The following is a 16,591-nucleotide window of genomic DNA, read 5'->3' on the forward strand; positions in this document are numbered from 1 at the left end:
ATATTCTACTCAAGATACTTCCTGTGTCTCCTGAAGAGGAAAAAACAAAACGAAACTGAGAAGCAGTTGGAAAAGTCAGAGGCCAGGGCCCAGCTCACTAAAAGAGATATGATCACAGGCATATAGAATATTTTCCCTCCCATGACACCTTACCACCACATCAAATGGGTTCCTGTATAATAACAGAAAAATATGACTAAAAGTTGTACCACTCAGAGAGAGTATCTATGGAAAATCAAAGATAATAGAGAGGAACAAAAACAAGAACACTAGAGGAAAACTTAGCCTCTTTCACCTACAGTTACAGCAAAGAGTAAACACTGGCTAAACCACAGCCATATAAACATAAAACATCACACTAATGGCCTATGTACCTACATTCCTTTTACCTATTAAATTATATCTAGCCTGCAACAAAAAATGAAAAGGCATACTAAAAGACAGAATACATAGTCTCGAGATGCCAGTGAACATCAGAAACAGATTCAGATATGGTAGCAATATTATCAGAATTATCAACCCAGTTATTTAAAACAACTATGATTAACATACTAAGGACATGGATAAAGTGAACTACTTCAAAGAGGAAATGGATAATATAGGAGAAATATGGAAACTCTAAGAAAGAAACAAAAGGAAATGCTAGGAAAAATAAACACCACATAGAAAGGAAGAATGAATTTAAGGGCTCATCAACAGACTGGGCACGGCTAAGGAAAGAATTAATGAGCTTGAAGATAAGTGAACAGGTACTTCTAAATCTGAAATGCAATGAGAAAAAGAATGAAATAAAGAACAGAATATTTCAAAGTTATAGGATTATCATGAAAGGTAAAATATACATGTGATAAGAATACCAGAGGAGATGCAAAATAAAAAGGAAAGAAATATTTGAAGCAATAATGACTAAGAATTTCTTGAAAGTAATGATAAATGTCAAACCACTGATCCAGGAAATTCAGTGAACCCCAGGCAGGATATATACTAAAAAGTCTATATTGAAGTATATTATATTCAAATTTTTATACCTTTATTTTTTAATTTAACTTAATTTTTTATTTGGTGCTGAGGATTGAACCCAATGCCTCACAAGCACTATACCACTGAGCTACAACCACAGACCTCAAAATTTTTAAAAAATTCAAAGAAAAATGAAAAATGTTGAAGTCAAGGAAGGGAAGAAAGCACCTTACTTATAGAACAGCAAGGATAAGAATAACATTGTACTTCTCTATAGAAGCCATGCAAGCAAGAGGGGAGTGGAGTGAAATATTTAAAATGTTAAAAGAGAAGACCAACAATCAGGTGACTTTTAAACTTGCAATCATTCAGCAGCTATCCCCCCAGGCTGAAAGTGAGCAGTATGATCAGTATTTAGGCATTCGCCTCAGCCCCTTTTCTTGGTGTAGGGAAGAAAGAGCAGGAGATAAACTCTAGCTCTTAACTTCTTTGAAAGGAAAGAAGAAACTGGAACACATGCCTATGACCCCAACTTCTCCAGTTGCATCCCAAGGGAATGGCTTATATCCTATATGGCTGGAGGCAATAGTACAATTTAGCACTCTCTAATTTCATGGTGGCCATTAAGAACAATGAGAGCAGGATGGACAAACACAAACAGTTTAGAGACACCTAAAATCTCTGGCCAGGCTGATTGGGGAGGAATATCTCCTATAACAGAGCATTCTAACAAGACTGAGAGATGTGGTTCTTTTATCTAGTATGAAAAGGCTGAGATAAGGAAACAAAGGTTAAAAAAAAATAGAAGAATCAGCCATCATTTTAAAAATAAAACTGCTAGAGAAATTTCAAGAAACTGACCCTAAGGAAATGCAAATATTTGGTTGACCTGACAGGAAATTTAAAAGGACACTCATAAAGATGTTCGGCAAAGTAAAGCAAGGCATGAATGAACTGAGGATCTATACAAAGACAAAGAAAACATAAAAACTACCAAACAGAAAATCATGAAACTAAAGAATATAACTAAGATCAAAAGCTCAATAGTGATTCAGTGCCAGACAAGATCAAGTCAAACTTGAAACCAGGTCACTGGAAACCATCCAATCTGAAAAGTAAAAGAATAAATTTGGTCTAATGGATTAAGGGACTTATCAAACACCATCAAGAAGAATAATTCATACATTGTTATTATCCATAAATCATATTATATCATTGTATATTATGTATACTACCATAATGTGACAAAAGAGAAAAAAGGAATAGAAAAGCATATTTTAAAAAATAAAGGCAGAACACCAATTTTTATAGCAGCTCAATTCACAATAGCTAAGCTACAGAACCATCCTCGGTGCCCTTCAACAGGTGAATGGATAAAGAAAATGTGGTATATATACACAATGGAATATTAATCAGCCATAAAGAATAATGAAATTATGAATTTTGCTGGTAAATGGATGACTCTGGAGACTATGATGCTAAGTGAAATAAATCAATCCTAAAAATTCCAAGGCCACATATTTTCTCTGATAAGCAGATGGAAACACACAACACTTGCGGATGGGGGAAAGAACAGAAATTCATTGGATTAGACAAAGGAGAAGGAAGGGAAGGGAATGGGGATGGGAATAGGAAAGACAGTAGAATGAGTTGGACATAAATTTCCTATATGTATGAATACACCATCAGTAAAATTGCTCATCATGTACAATCATAAGAATGGAAAATCATACTCCATGTATGTATAATATGTCAAAATATTCTCTAGAGTCATGTATATCTAAAAAGAACAAAAAATTTTTAAAGAAATAAAGGCAGAAACTTTTTCAAGTCCAAGGAAATATTGGAAATCTAGATCTAGCAAATGTGCATTCTTTTTCTCACTCACCATCGTTTTAATTATCAGAATGTCTATTGTGACTGATCTAGTTAGGGACAAATTCTGAATATGCAGGAGTCATTACAACCAGGTAATAAATTGATTGTACTTGAGTAATCCTGGACTAAGAAGTTAATTGCTGGTTTTCTCTAGAGGGGAAAATGCATATAATACTGTAGGCAGGAAGATGAAAAAATGCTACCATGGATCTTGATATTTTATATAGAAATCTCAAAGGGAATTTTCTAAATTCAGGACATGCCTTCAATAAATGATGACATGATGAACTTGATTAAATTAGATGAAGCAAAAAAAAAAGTCTACATCCAGGAAATACAATAGACTTCTAAGCGAATGAATCCAAAGAGACCTACAACAAATCAAGCTGTTATAAGTTCAAGACAGATAACAGTGAAAGCTGAAAGAGAAAAGTGACTTGTTACATACGAGGAAACCTCTATAAACTATAAGTGGAATTTTTAACAAAAATCCTGAAGGCTAGAGGGCATGGGATATTACACTCTAAAAGTTGGAGAAAAAAGAAACAAATCTTGCCAACCAGGGAAACTATACCTAGCAATCCTGTTCTTCAAAAACCAAGGGGCGATAAAATTTTTTTCAGACAAAAGCTGAGGAAATTTGTAACCAATAGGCCTGCCTTTGTAAGAAATGCTAAAAGTAGTCTCTGATACAGAAGAAAAGGTTGTGAAATAACAAGAAAATACATAACAGTATAAAACTCACTGGTAAAAGGTTGTTACTAGCTTAAAATACCTTGTTTGGGAGTAAGTTTTTATATTCCATGTAGTAATCAAACATAAAACTCTTTGTGGATTCAAAAAAGATGAAAAGAAAGAATGTAAAGCATATTGCTAGAAAAACTATCAAACCACAAAGACAGTAAATGAATAGAGAAACAAAGATCTACAAACTAAAAAGGGAAAAATGATGAAATTGCAATAATAAGTCTTTACCTATCAATAATTAATTTGAATGTAAATAGGCTAAATTTTCCAATCAAAATACTTTGAATGACTGACTGGAAAATAAGAGTTCACAGTATGTTGTCTACAGGAAACAAAACTTCATGAACTCTTAGGATATAATAGAAAGAAAATAAAATGATGAAACAAGATACTCCACACAAATAAAAAAATAAAAAAAAACAGACCAGGGATAGCTATACTCATACCAGACAGAATAGACTTTTAGTGAGTAACTGTAAAAAGAGGCAAAAATGTTATTCATAATGATAATGTAATCAACTTACCAAGTAGTTAATAATAAATATGTATAGGCATATACCCAACATTGGATCACCTAAATAAAGCAAATATTAATAGAATCAAAGGGAGAGATTGATGACAATATAATAATAGGAGACTGCGACAGATCAATTTCAACCTTGGACAAACAATCAAGATAGGAAACCATTAAGGAAACATTGGACTTGAACAACACTTCAAACCAAATTGACCTAATAAAAATATAGAGAGCATTTCATCCAACAACAATAGAACCAATACTCTTCTCAAGTGTATATGGGACATTTACCAGAATAGATCAAATTAAACCAAGATAATGAGTCTTTAAAACAAGTTAAAATCATGTCAAGTATCTTTTTCAGCCAGAAAGGCATAAAACTAGAAATCCACAAGAGGAGGAATTTTGAAGAAATCACAAATATGTAGGAAATAAAGAGCATGCACATGAACAACAAATGGGTCAAAGACAAAATGAAAAGGAACATTTACAAATAATTTGAGACAAATGTAAATGGAAGGAAACAAAACATATCAAAACTTAAAGAGATAAGGCAAATCAGTTCTGAGAGGGAAGTTTATAACAATAACTGCCTATGTTGAAAGAGAAATATGAGTTCAAAAAATAATGTTACAATTCAAGGCACTAAGCAAAATAGAACTAACTTAGCAGAAGGGCATATGTAAAAATCATAGAAATAATAACAGCTGAAATAAAGAAGATAAAGACTAGAAAAATTACAGAAAATGCTGACAAAACTAAAAGTGTTTTTTTCTGAAAGGCAAAGTTGACATAATTCTAGCTAGCTTAACAAAGAAAAAAGAAGGCTTCACTAAGGAAAATCAGAAATGAAAGAGGAGACATTATAACTGAAATCACAGAATGAAAAAGGATCATAAGACACTACAAGGGACAACTATACACCAACAAATTGGATAATCTAAGTGAAATGGATGAATTCCTAGAAACGTGCAGCCCTGTAAGACTATACAAGAAGAAATAGAAAATCTGTGTAGACACAGATAAATAAGAACAAATGATTAATAAAAGTCTCTCATTAAAGAAGATCCTGGAACTAAATGGTTTTATGACATGCTTCTACAAAATATTTAAAGAATAACTAATATCAATCCTTCTCAAAGGCTTCAAACAACATTGAAGAAAAGGGACTACTTCCAATATCACTTTATGAGGCAGCATTACCCTAATGCCAAAGCTATATAAGGACACTGCAAGAAAACTACAATCTAGTATCCCTGAAAAACACACGAAAAAATTCTCAACAGAATACTAGCAAAACAAACTAAATAGCATATTAAAAAGATCATTCACACCAGATGTTGTGGAACACACCTATAATCCCAGTGCTTTTGGAGGCTAAGGCAGGAAGATCACAATTTGTCTCAAAAAATAAAAAATAAATTAAAGAGTGGGGATGGAACTAAGTATGTGAGACACCAGGTTGAATCTCCATTACTGAAAAAAAGTCATTCATCATGATCATGTGGAACTAATCCCAGGGATGGCAGATTGTTCAACACATGCAAATCAATAAATGCAATACATCATATTAACAAAAAGAGAACAAAAACTACATGATCATCTCAGTAGATACAGAAACAACTTTTGAAAAATTCAACATGTGCTCATGATAAAAAAAAAAAACTCAAAAAATAAGCATAGGAGGAATGTACCTCAACACAATAAAGGTCATATATGACAACCTTTTGATAACATCATGATCAATAGTGAAAAGTTGAAATCTTTTTCTAGAATATCAGGAACAGGACAAGGATATCTTCTGTCACTACTATAATAATTAGATCAAATTGTCTATAACGGTGATTCCTAAATACAGATTCTAGGAAAATGTGAGATGCTCTTAAAAATGTTAATACCATGCTCCACCTATATCATTAATCTAGAATCTCTGGAATTGAATTCCAATTTTTAAATTTTAATTCTTGAGGTGGTTTTAATGAATAGTAATGGTGCTGAGATTATGGGTTACTAATCTAATTAAATAATAAGTAGAAAAGTTAAAGGTATTAGAAAGGAGGTATTCATTATTAATCTTTTTTTTTCTATGACATAATTGTCTACTTGAAAAACACAAGAGAAGCAATTGAAGAATTGTTAAAATGAACAGGAAATCTTGTTAAAATCCCTAGTCAGAGAAACTGAAAAACAAAACACAAAACTTCATAAGCATCCTATATTTTTCAATTAGAAAATTCAAAATTATAAAAAGAAAAATAATGGCACTGTGTATGATATTTACATAAACAAAAAATCTATATTCAAGACTTTAAGAAAAATCTAAAACATAAAACTATAACTGGTGTAAATTTAAAAATGCTGTGATCCTGGACAGAAAGAATAATATTATAAAACTGTCTACTTGGTTCTGATTAATTTAAATAATTAATAAAATTCTACTAACCATACTAACAGGCTTGCTTTCTGCAACCTGATAAATAATTGTGAAGCTTTTATTGAATTATAAACTAACAAAATGACTGAAAGAATTTTTAACCTTAATAATTATGGAGAATCTGTGCTAGTTGATGGGAGAATGATTAATGATGCTACATTAACAAAGTCCTACTAGTCATAAGAATGGGTCAGTGGAAAAATGAAAAAGTTCCCAAAAGATCATTTCATAAGTATATGGACTGAATATAAAATCAAAACCACATTTTAAATTCCTGAAAAAAAAAAACAATTTGTCAATAAATGGAGCTTAGAAAATTAACCATTCAAAGCTAGGCATGGTGGCACATGTCTGTGGTTCCAAGATATTCAATAGGTTAAGGCAGAAAGATTCCAAGTTGCAAGTCAGTCTGGGCAATTTAGCAAGACCCTGCCTCAAATTAAAAAGGGCTGGGATGTAGCTCCGTTGCAGAATGCTTGCGTAGCATGCACAAAGCCCTGGGTTTGATCCCCATTATCACAAAAGCAGAAAAAGAAAAAAAAGCTCTTTGGGAAACAGTAAGTTAGATCCTTATTTCAAAAGCAAACAATATATTCAATTGTGACAATTGCTAAAAACTTGCAAAGAGATGACCACTTGAGAGGTGCACTGGGAATCTAAACTTAATGTAGTATATGTACTCTTTGTATCTCAAAAATAAGTTTAGTCAGGTAAGAAATTAGAGTAATTTGAGGAGCTTTGTGAAATGTAAATTCCTGCATTCCAGGAAAAGAGATCAATTAATTGTGTCCAGGATAAGGTTTGAGGGTTTTTTCAAAAAATAATTAATTAATAACACCTCAAAGCTGATTCTACAATGAGGCTGATTTGGAGAAAACACTGTCTAAAGATTGTTAAGCCATCACTCATGTAATGTGATAGATAATAACATTTAGAAAAATGATTTTAGGCAATATTTCAGTCAAAATTCTAACCACCACCACCAATAAGGGCACAATGGCCTTTCCATTATATTCAGAGACAAAAATGAACAAAAAAACAAAATCAAATTTAAAAGAAACTACAGAAATTTTAAAAGCTCAACTATAATACATGAATCATGTCAGAATGTCCTGATTAATTCAGAAAATGTTAGATAATATGATATTTACTGTGAAAATTCTAGTTGCATGAATAGGAAAACTGGCTTTGATTACTGAAGTTGATAAATCTGATCTAGTAAAAGGCTGAAAGACAAGTCACTAATAGAAAATGTGGGCACAAATGAACCCATCGGGCTCTGATACAAGCTATGAAGGCAGCGATGACTAATGTAATAACTGATTACTTTCCACACATTAAGGTCTTGGCAGCTATTTATTAGGCTTTTGCTCACTCCACTTCTTCAATTTAAAACCCGTGGATGCCAGACTAAAGAATAACTGGAAGAAAAGTCACTTCATTAGGTACTTCTGAATATAAGATACATTTATGCATCAAGTTAAAAACAAAATTCATCCACAGAATATGGCAGTGGGTGATCTCCAAATACTTAGTAAGTAGTGCTGACAAATGTTTCTTTCACTTTGAAGAGATTCTGGCTGTAAACATAGAAATAGTCATACCAGAAAGGTCAGTTTTATAGATACTAGATAGACAAATAAGGTAGAGATATAAATAAAATAGACATAGAGATATAATGTGTGTATATACACACACCCACCATGTGTACACACACACACACACACACAAATTATATCTCTATATACATTAATTAATTAATAACACCCTTTTTTTCAAGTTGCAGAAGAGAAGGCTGCAACTTGAAAAAATGGGTGTAGTCAACCTTGGTTATCAGCTTAAAATAAACCCAAGGCCCATTGATTTTCCCCGGGATTCAAATTATATCAAGACAGACAGAAAGACACACACACACACACACACACACACACACACGCACAAACTTGATGCAGTAATTCTACTCTGGCAAATCTACCCAAAGAAAACTTGGAAATTATGCATAAATGCATTGTCACAAAAAAGGAAAACAACTGAAAAACTCAACAAGAAATACATTAGATGATAAATTATGGTTCTGTTTCCCATCACAATATTATGTGAGCATGGAAATATTTGCAAGGCATTTTAATCACATGGGAAATATTTTATCCAGTTAATGGAGGTATATAAATATCACCAAACACAATGTCCAAAAAACAATATAGAGCCACCAGAAAAATAAAGTCCACAAAATTACACTCTCCTACCACATAACAAAGAGAATACTTACATTTTAGATTACTTTTAAGGAGGAAAATAAATGCCAGGTCCAAGGAGATATCACTTACATTTCTTCCAAAAAATTTTTCAGGGAGCAAGGATAAGGCTGAACCAAGTGCATTACTGAGAAATGAGAAGGCTAGAGGACTAGGATTAATCTAAAATCACACCAGAAAGAGAAAGATTACACAAGTATTAAATTACTGAAAAACAGTAAGGATGGATCAGAGCACTTTGGGGAAGGTCTTTCTCTGTAGTCTTCAAAGCACGGTCTATGAAAGGTATTGCTTCTAGGAGAGAAAGCAAAACCTGAGAGGGAGCTATCCCTGAAGATTGGGTGGTTAAAGGTAATTAAAGCAAAAGAGGAAATTTGGGGAATGGTTAGATATCCACCAGGCAAAACAGATTTCAAATCAAGTTCATAGAATAACACAAAGAACAGATTTTAGTGCTAAAATGAAGATGCAACAGCTATGAATATCTATACACTGAATAACGCAACAACCACCTTTATAAAGCAAAAATACGAGAAATACAATGAGACATCACTAGAAACACACTAATCATGAGTCTGTATCACATCAATTTCATTACACAACCAATCAAGTAAGCAAAAACCAAATACACAAATGGAAGACTTGGGCAACATAATCAAGTCAGTCTTCTGGACGTATATCAAATTTTGTGCTGTGATAATAGAGACTGTATTACTTTCTTAATTGTACACAAAAAAAGTCACAAACACTGACAAAGAAAATATCAGTAATTGACAAAGTTGAAATATTATAAATATTCTGTAATCATAATGCAATAAAAGCATAAATAATTTTTAAAAGTTCATCCCACTTAGAAATTTGCCATCTTTCCATGAAAATAATTCTTTAGTAAATAAGGAAATACAAATTGAAATCCTAGAACATCTCGGGCTAGGGGGTGTATCTTTCAGTGGAGTAGCACCTGCCCAACACATATGAAACCTTGTTTTTGATTCCTGGCACTGTGAAAAATAATAAAAAATTGAAAAATAGAACTTCTTTTAAAAACGTGCTAACCAAAATAGTACATATCAAAATCTGTGGGCTTCATTTAATAAGGTGAACAGGGAAAGATTCATTGACTTAAAAATGTTCATCAATAAAATGAAAGAATAAAAAATGAATTAAATTCATGACTCATAAAGTTAAAGAAAGAACGACAAAGAAAAATCAAAAGAAAGGAAACAGTAAGAAGGAGAGCATTAATTAATCAGGTAGAGAGTAGAAAAACATATCTAATTAATAAATCAAAATTCTAACTTTTGCAAGGCACAGTGGCACACACCTGTAATCCCAGCAGCTCAGCAGGCTGAGGCAGGAGGATCATGAGTTCAATGCCAGCTTCAGCAAGTTAGCAAGGCCCTAAGAAATTCAGTGAGACTGTCTATAAATAAAATATAAATAAGGGCTGGGGATGTGGCTCAGTGGTTAAAAGCCCTTGGGTTCAATCCCTGGTGCCAAAAAAAAAAGAAGAAATAAAACAAAAAACCTAACTTTCAAAAAAAATATAAAAACATATACTACAAATCTTCATCAAAATAAGGAAATACACAAGAATAAACAAAAAGGGGGAAAACCATTGAAAGAGAAGAAAATTTAAACCATAAGAGACTAGTTTATAGTTTTCAATACCAATAAATTTGAAAGTCTCAATGAAATTTTCATCAAAATTGATATCATTAAAGATTAAAAACTTAAACAGAAAAATTTCCAAAGTAAAAATAGAGTAAGTTATCACAAAAACTACCACACATGGACACACACACACACACACACACACACACACACACACAAGTGAGAAAATAACACCAAATTCAAAGAACAGAGTCTGAGGAATCCACAAATTATTCTAGAGCATTGAAAATGAATGAAACTTGTGTGATTCTTCATACAAAGCAAGTGCAACATTAATAACAAAACATGAAAAGGATAGTACCAAAAAACTACAGATCAATTCTACTGGAATATCAATACAAATATTCAAAATAAAATGTTCATAAACCAAATCCAATACCATACTAAGAAAATATAGCATGATCAAGTTGAATTACTTCCAGAAATGCAAGAATGAAATGTTGGCTAAATATTAGGAAATATATACTATTTTTATAGATTTAAAGATAAATTATTACTTTCTTCACAGATGTTGAAGAAGACTTCAACAACTAAATTCAACATCCATTATTAATGTTTTTACAGTTAAAATTAGCCAAGTGTGGTGGCAATTCAGAAGGCTGAAGTAGAAGGATCCCAAATTTGATGCCAGATTCAGCAATTTAGCAAGATCCTGTCTCAATATAAAAAATATCTAAAAAGGGCTGAATTTCTGGGAATGTAGCTCAGTGTGAGAGGCCCTGGGTTCATTATCTATGTTTGCAAAAAATTTTAAAAAATCAAATTCAATAGACATGCCTTCAACCCATGCCGGCACTGAGGATTGAAGCCAAGGATGCCCTAGCACTGAGATACATTTCCAGCCCTTTATATTTTATTTTTTAAATTTTGTGAGGGATTTGCTAATTTGCTGATGCTTTGATCCTCCTGTCTCAGCCTCCTGAGTAGTTGGTATTACAAGTGTGCACCACCCACACCAGTTACAATGGCATTCTTAAAATGGTAAAGCATGCACACACACACACACACACACACACACACACACACACACACATATGCAAAATGAGAGAAGCACTTAAGAATTGTAAATAAGGAAAAGCAATATTTACTTTTGCAGATATGATAATATATCTAGAAAACCTAGTTAACCAATGATAAAACTACTATAAAATGAACATTCTGTAAGTCAGCAGAATATAAAAATTAATGTACATAAAGCAACATCATTCATATACCCAGGCAATATAGATTATAAAAGTAGAAGAAATCTCATTTACAACAGCAGTAAAGATGAAATCTTTGGGAATAAAATTAACCAGAAATGTGCAAGATGTACACAAAGAAAAATATAAAACATTCCTGAACAACACAACAATAGGAAAATAGACTTGAACAAATGGAAAGATGCCCCTTGTTCTTAGATCAGATGATGAAATGTGATGATGATGTAAATTCCTCCTAAATTACTCTATAAATTTAGGGAAATCTCAACAAACTTTATACATGGTTAACAAGTTGATATTAAAGTTCATATAGAAAAGAAGAAAGAATGGTCATGAAAACACTGAAAAAGAAATGGTACATAGGAGGTCAAGTTTTGCCAGACATTAAGACATACTATGAAGACTCTACATATAAAACAGTTCAGTATCAGCAAAGGAAGATGCAAAATAGTAGAATGCTATAGTTTAGAAAGAGACTCAAATATGCAGGGAAATTTAATATTCATAAAAGTGGCATTTTAGATCACTGAGAGCAAAGACAGATATTTTAATAAAATGGTGCTGGAAAAAATAAAAAGCCATTTGGACAAAGATAAATTTAGAAACATATTTCATACCATATACAGCAATAAGCTTTTAAAGGCATCAGAGATCTAAATGTGAAAAAAAAATGAAACCACAGAAGTACTGGAATAAAAAACAGACTATTCTCTATTTATCTTGCATGTGAGGAAAAGCTTGTAACTTCACTCAAAATCCAGATGTAATAAAGTAAAATGTTGATAAATGTTATGGGTTAGATATTAAGTGTCGTCAAAAAATTCAAGTGTGAGACAATGCAAAAATTTTCAGTGGTGAAATGATTGGTTTATGGGAACTTTAACCTAATCACTGGATTAATCTATTTATATGGATTAACTGGGTGGTAACTATATGCAATAGGTTGTGTGGAAGGAGATAGGTCACTGGGGGTGTGACTAGGGTTTATATTTTGTCTCTGGTAAGCACACCTCTCTTTGCTTCTTTGTTGCTTGCCATCTCTTAAGCTGTTTTCCTCTGTCATGTTCTTCTGCCATGATGTTCTGCCTCATCTGGGGCCCAGAGCAATGGAGTCAACCATCCAGGGACTAAACCATGAACCCTAAATAAACTTTTCCTCCTCTAATTGTTCTAATCAGGTCTTTTGATCACAGCAATAAAAAAGTTCACTTAAAATAATAAATTTGACTATATAATATTTTTAAAATACATGTCAAGACTTCACAAATAATATCAGATTTTAACTGACAAACTGAAAGAAAGTATTTGCAACATGCATAGGAGATAAAGGGCCAAAATCCCTGATAAAGAGATAACTCAAATACTGAGGGACAAAAAGCTTAACAAAAAACCCTGGTGGATAAATGGTCAAAAGACATGAACAGACAATTCACATACATAGTACATATACATCTATGTGTGTGAATGTGTGCATGTATCACTACAAAAAAGACAATTGACCTCTCAGAGTAAGACAAATGCAAATGAAACATACACAACAGTACCATTTCTTACATATTAGATTTTTTTTGTATATCACTATATTCTGTTAGCAAAGCTTTGGGGAAATGGGCAGTCCCCTACATTGCTGGTGAAAATGCAAACTGGTAGAAGTCTTCTGGAGATGAATTTGCAAATATCTAGGAAAATGACATATGCACTTAACATTTGTTCCAAAAATCCCACTTTTAAGAATTTACCTTGAAGACATACCATTAAAAATATGAAAATACTTGAGCATGAAATAATTTATTATAGTGTTGTTTTGTGTGCAAAATACTGGAAACAATCTAAATGCTCAGACATAGGACAGTTGTTGAATAAACAGCAGTATGTTCACACTCTGAAGCTCTTTGTCAAAAGCTTATTCTGCATTTATCGAGATTATACTGTGGATTTTATCATTTATTTTTTAAAGAAGTATAACACATCAATTTGTATATTTTAGACCAATTTTGCATCCTAGGGATAAATCCCACTTAGTCATGGTGTATAATCTTGATGTGTTGCTGAATTTGGTTTGCTAGTATTTTATTGAATATCTTTGCATCTATTATTTATCACGTATATTGACCTGCAATTTTTGTTTCTGTAGTATTTCTCTATCTTTGGGATCAGGTTGATTTTGGCCTCATATAATGAGATTGGAAGTATTCCCTCTACTTCTATTGTTTGGAAAAGGTTGAAAAGAATTTTTATTCTTATTCTAAAAATAATAAGTTGAACTTCATCGAAACAAAAAGTCAGTCAATTCTCTTCATGCATGGTACATATATTCCATAATCCTTAAGAACAATGAATTAGCAGTTGCTGAACTATTGCTCCTAGCAGAAAAAAAAAGAATTAGTTTCCCAGAGGTTCCTGGTCACAATTTCATTGTCCAATACACAATCTTGTTTTATGTGTGTTTCTGTTTAAACACATCTTATTTAATATATATTGTTGATTGGTTAACACTGAACTTATGGCCAGCAGCATGAAAACTGAGGTCTATTTATCTGACATACTTATTTTTTACATTAGGCACACCCCACCCTTCTTTTCCTTAAGACTATTAGATAACACCTGACACTAACACTTGGCAGCAATTTTAAACAGTGAAGTTACCAACAAAAGGCACAAAAGTATGAAAATGGGGAAATAAATTGACAATGAAAAGGATATGTGTTTTCAGTATGAAAGCTGAAATAAAACTGCAGAGACTCAACTTGTTCAATCTCAGCTAAGAGCATGGATATTGGGCAACTCATGATTTTTCAGCTGTGTATATAAGTGACCATAAATATACTTTATTGATTTTGGGGTTACAAATGACTTAAAGACCATGGCATGGTGGCACATCCCAGTGGCTCAGGAGGCTTAGGCAGGAGGATCACAAATTCAAAGCCACCACAGCAACTTAGCCAGGCCCTAAGCAACTCAGTTAGACCCTGTCTCTAAATAAAGTATTAAAAGGGCTGGGGATGTGGCTCAGTGGCAACCCTGGGCGCAATCCCTGGTACAAAAAAATAAATAAATAAATAAAAGAGAGTAGGAGAATTTGCCAATAACAAATCCACAAATAACAAGGATTGGCCATGTCTCTCGATTTTTAAAAATGCAAGGACACCAGTGAGCATGAAGTGGATCAGCAAGGGAGATTAATAAAAGATGAGATCAAGAGAGGTAACAGCTTGCGGGGGCTTTGGACCATTAGAAGGCTTTTGCTTTTACTCAGAATGAAAAGAGAAACAATTGATGAATTTTGAACAAAATAATGGACTGTTATGACCTGATCTTTTATTATACAAGGAACAATGTAACTGCTGTCAAACAATAGTAAGGGGACAGGGGCACTGAAGAAAAGAGACACATAAGGGGACTATTGTAACAATCATGGTAAAAGTAAAACCGTGGTTTCAATTTCATAGTGGTAGAGGTGCTGAGAAGGTATCAGACTGTGGATATAATTTGAAATAAGAGCCTACAAAATCTGTTGGTGGATTAGATGTAAGAAGGAAAAGAAAGAAGTTGTAAATGACTCTAAAGTTTTGGATCTGAGCAAGAAGAAGAAACTGAAATGGGGAATCATGTGGACAATGTAGATTTGTAGGGTAGGTAAATATTTCATTTTAGACATGTTAAGTTTAGAAATGTCTAAAAGAAACTTCAGTGAAGATGTCAAATAGGAAATTTATGTACATGAGTCTAAATATCCATGAAGAGACCTGGGAAAAGAAAATAAATCTTCCTTTAATGAAGGCATAATGAGTGCCATTCCTAGGTCAGGTGTTGTACTAGAACCTGTGCTATCCATTATGGCCACCACTAGCCCCATATGGCAATTCAAACCTTAATTAAATTTAAATAATATCAAACACTCAATTCCTTATTCTAAACAGCTGCATTTCAAATGCTCAACAGCCACACCTCCCTTATTGGACAGCATGGATAAAAAGCATTTCTATCAGCACAGAAAGTTCTATTAGACTGTGTTATGCTAGATCCCATGGGATGAGATATAGCAGGAAGAAATAAAGGAAAGCCTAACCAGCCAGAATGTTAGCAGTAAAAGTGGCAGTATAAAATATAATGTATTGTTAAGATCACGGATACTAGAGTCAAAATGCCTGGCTTATCATCTTGGCTCTTCCTTTTGGAAATTACTTAAGTTTTCCTGACATTAGAAGATATAGATTAACATACAACTCCATGTATAATATACAATGTTAGATCTCATTGTCCTGGAGACCCAAACACAAATATAACCCCTACCTCAGAATCTAACATATTCTGCTTCAGCCCGACACTGATGGATAATATAAATTAAGCCAGGAACAATAATTAAATCATCAGAGAGGCCTAGGGAAGTTTCTTGGGATCTGACTAAAGGCTTCATGAAATTGGACCTTCCTGGGCACATTCTGTCTAAACTACCCCATGAACTAAGCCTGCTACTAGTTTGATTAAGATCAGAGCTAACTTCTTGTAAAAGGATTATTATAACCATGTTTTATTTGGGTACTTGGGCAAGTGTGCATATAGGTGTGTGCATATGAATTAGTTTGGAATTTGAAAACTTAAAGCTCAGGATCTTACATTCTTCAATTCCTTGGTGTCACATACATAAAAATAATGCTGTCTTTTTATTCAATTAAAAAGGACCTGAGTAATGTTTGATTAATGACTAATTCCTTCTTTCCTCTACCCAGGCCTAACCCTCCTGCATACTTTTCGATGAATGCCTTCCACACCAGATCTAAGAAGGAAGGGGAAAAAAGGAAATTGTTCACAGAGCAACTACTGGGTTTGACGTCAATGAAGTCCAGATTTTTATGGGCCACCCTGTGTGATCCTCTATTGAAGGTGACTATCACATTGCTTAAAATTTCAAGGACCCTTGGAC

General features: G+C 33.1%; 1 protein-coding gene across 3 annotated transcripts in view; it reads right to left on the reverse strand.

The window, feature by feature from the left end:
• Ophn1 (oligophrenin 1) overlaps positions 1 to 16,591 on the reverse strand; it is a 408,982-nt gene that overhangs the window by 90,955 nt on the left and 301,436 nt on the right. The gene's annotated exons all lie outside the window — the stretch shown is intronic.

This window comes from Sciurus carolinensis, chromosome X (assembly GCF_902686445.1).
Source record: "Sciurus carolinensis chromosome X, mSciCar1.2, whole genome shotgun sequence".
NCBI lineage: Eukaryota > Metazoa > Chordata > Mammalia > Rodentia > Sciuridae > Sciurus > Sciurus carolinensis.